This window comes from Cebus imitator, unplaced genomic scaffold (genome assembly GCF_001604975.1).
Source record: "Cebus imitator isolate Cc_AM_T3 unplaced genomic scaffold, Cebus_imitator-1.0 Scaffold9, whole genome shotgun sequence".
NCBI lineage: Eukaryota > Metazoa > Chordata > Mammalia > Primates > Cebidae > Cebus > Cebus imitator.
In genome coordinates, this window is record NW_016107324.1 from 6,204,488 (window position 1) to 6,208,459 (window position 3,972).

The window sequence follows — 3,972 nt, forward strand, 5'->3', positions numbered from 1 at the left end:
AAAAAAAAAAAAAAAAAAAAAAAAAAAAAAAAAAAAAAAAAAAAAAAAAAAAAAAAAAAAAAACTGGCAAAAATAACAGTATACGAAATAAAAGTTTTCAGAAATCCACACAATTGTTTACATAGCGATGGATTTCTAGTTAGCAGTCATCTGTTTACCACATCACTGGTTAATTATTTCCACATATATGAACAAACACCTTCTCAAGCAACCTTTCTCATCTAGGGTTCTGCAAGATAAGCCGTTTAGTGTTATGGTGTTACGAATTTTCTTTCCTATGCACCTAAAATAGTTCTTGTTATGTACTATCTAGACTTTGAGCACATTAGGCCTCTTGACTGCGCAATTACTTGATTCAGAGTTAACATTTTCCTCTGGATAGTCGCTGGACCTCTAAGATTATAAATTCTAGATTGAATCTGTGATGCTTTCAGAAAGCCTCATCAGAGAAGTAGTATCTGCAGGGACTGTGCTTCTCAACTAATTTTCCTTTATTGTTATTTATGTCTTAATTACTTCACAAAAGGACTTGTGATATCATTTGTTTTCATTGGCTTTTAGGAATCCTTTTCTTTTTTCTTTTTCTTTTTTTTTTTTTTGAGACTGAGTTTCACTCTTGTTGCCCAGGCTGGAGTGCAGTGGTACAAACTTGGCTCACTGCAACCTCCACCTCCCGGGTTGAAGTTCTCCTGCCTCAGCCTCCTGAGTAGCTGGAATTTCAGGCATGCACCACCTCCAGCTCATTTTGTATTTTTAGTGGAGATGGGGTTTCTCCATGTTGGTCAGGCTGATCTTGAACTCCCGACCTCAGGTGATCTGCCTGCCTTGGCCTCCCAAAGTGCTGGGATTACAGGCATGAGCCACCGTGCCCAACCAGGAATTAGTTTTTTTCTTTTTTTTTTTTTAATTTTTAGGTCCAATTAATCAACTCACTAGGAATTGTTTTCTTAACATCAATCTTTTGTGATATGAATGGCAGAATAGTTTTTTTTTTTTTTTTTTTTTTTTTTTTTTTTTTTTCTCCCTCAGCCTCTCAAGTAACTGGGATTACAGGCACCTGACACCACTCCTGGTTAATTTTTTTTGGTGTGTGTATTATTAGCAGTATCATACTTTAAGTTCTGGGGTACATGTGCAGAATGTGCAGGTTTGTTACATAGGTATACAAGTGCCATGGTGGTTTGCTGCATCCATCATCCTGTCATCTACATTAGGTGTTTCTCCTAATGCTATCCCTCACCTAGCCTCCCACCCCTCTACTATCCCTCCCCTAGTCACCCACCCTCCAACGGGCCCTGGTGTATGATGTTCCCCTCCCTGTGTCCATGTGTTTTCATTGTTCAACACCCACTTAAGAGTGAGAACATGTGTGTTTGGTTTTCTGTTCTTGTGTCATTTTGCTGAGAATGATGGTTTCTAGCTTTCTCCATGTTCCTGCAAAGGACATGAACTCATCCTTTTTTATGGCTGCATAGTATTCCATGGTGTATATGTGCCACATTTTCTTTATCCTGTCTATCGTTGATGGGCATTTGGGTTGGTTCCAAGTCTTTGCTATTGTGAACAGTGCTACAATAAACATATGTGTGCATGTGTCTTTATAATAAAATGATTTATGATCCTTTAGGTATGTACCCAGTAATGGGATTGCAGGGTCAAATGGTATTTCTATTTCTAGATCTTTGAGGAATGGCCACACTGTCTTCCACAATGACTGAACTAATTTGCACTCCCACAACAATATAAAAGCTTTCCTGTTTCTCCACATCCTCTCCAGCATCTGTTTTCTCCTGATTTTTTAATGATTGCCATTCTAACTGGCGTGAGATGGTATCTCAATGTGGTTTTGATTTGCATTTCTCTAATGACCACTGATGATAAGCTTTTTTTCATGTTTATTGGCTGCATAAATGTCTCTTTTGAGAAGTATCTGTTCGTATCCTTTGCCCACTTTTTGATGGGGTTGTATTTTTCTATTTCTTTGTGGTGGTTGGAGAAGAAAATTAAAGAGAAAAGGGTATAAATGGGGAATCTAATATAATGAAAACTATACAGATGGTTCCCAATTTATTTATGTTGTTTGATTTATGTTGTTTGGCTTCACAATGGGCTTATCAGTGTATTAATTGCATTTTACATTTATGATATTTTTTACTTAGGATGGGTTTATCAGGATGTAACCCCATTGTAAGTCAGAGAGCATCTGTACTTGTTTGTAATAAAAAGATCTGTTTATAAATATGTTTGTCCAAAACATATGGTTAATGAAAATCTATACCAGTATATGTCTTCAACATGATCATTTATGATGTTATTGAAAATTAGAAGAAACCCTTGCTCATAACAGGAATTGATTAGTTGATAGAAATATTCATGAATACTTTGTTCTGATGTGACTGATTTTTTCCATGCTACTCTATACAAAGTTTTTCCTGATAAAATCTATAAAGTTTCTTTGTCTGTATCTTTCTTTAATACCTGAATGACTTTGAGAGCTGACTCAAAATAAAATAGAGCAGAAGAAAAACCTTTTCAGATAAAATCATAAACAAAGGAACCTTAATGTCCATATGGATGGGTTCCCAAGGCATTAGCACTCAGGCTTATATAGCAAATAGAAAAAAATATTTTCCATTTACCTGGCTTCTATTGAATAAATAACTTTTCCATTATGTCAGATCAACTTGGGAATGGACTAATAGATTTGTTATTTCATTAAATAATATTTACCATGCTTGGATTTCATTATAGATAACTAGTCTGTTGTAGTTTTGAATGATGTTTGTTATTTGCTTCCTCTGTTAGTTGAGAAAACCTGATGTACATGGACTCAGTTTGACGTAAGCTCTCCATATTCATTCTCAGATTATTCTGTGTAACCTATAATGGAAAATATGCTATTATCATTGGAAATATGCTTCTGGTTCCAAATCAAAATTTTGATATCAATGTTTTTGTGACTCATTGAAACTGTTTTCCAAATATATAGATATACAGATACATAGTCTTGATTCTCTTGATAAACTCTTTTAAATTTTTACACTCCTTTAAAATTTTTCACTTCAATGATAATCAAATTTTGAACATAATTTGGATACAATTTCTGGGGGCTCTTTATTTTCAGATAAATAGCCTCCCCGCACCCCCAAAAAGCTACCATTTGCTTTTTGGAAAAATTTTGACCTTGTTTCTGAGATTCTTTTCATTATATTTTATTAATTGATTCCTCAGTTTTGTTTTGTTTTGTTTTATTTTAGATGGAGAATCACTCTGTCACCCAGGCTGTGCACTTGGGCAATCTCAGGTCACTGCACCCCTCACCTCCCAAGTTCAAGCGATTCTCATCCCTCAGCATCTGAGTAGCTGGGACTACAGGCATGCACCACTACACCTGGCTGATTTTTGTATTTTTAGTAAAGATGGAGTTTCACCATGTTGGCAGGCTGGTCTCAAACTCCTGACCTCAACTGATCTGCCTGCTTTGGCCTCCCAAAGTACTGGGATTTCAGGCATAAGCCACCATGCCCGGCCCTAGCTTCCTCAGTTTTTAATTTGATAGTTTTAATTAATTAATTTGGATAGTTTTAATCTCATGTGCATAGTTGACAGGTAATGTTTTCCACATCTATAAATATATAATATTATCGAATACAATTCCAATCTTACTACTGATTAATTACATGGATTATAATTTTTAATTGTACGGATTATTTAAATGTCTTCTTTATTTTTCTTGAACTACTGACCTCAGGTGATCCACCCACCTTGGCCTCCCAAAGTGCTAGGATTACAGGCATGAGCCACCGTACCCGGCCTTTAAATGTCTTCTTTATTTTTCTATAAGCAAACAATTTTCTTACACATTTTTGGGTGCCAGTTAACAGTCAGTAGAGTATTTGTTTTTGTATGACTATTTTTCATTGTTCTAGACTTATACGATCTTCATCATGACTCTTAAGAATTGTTTAAATT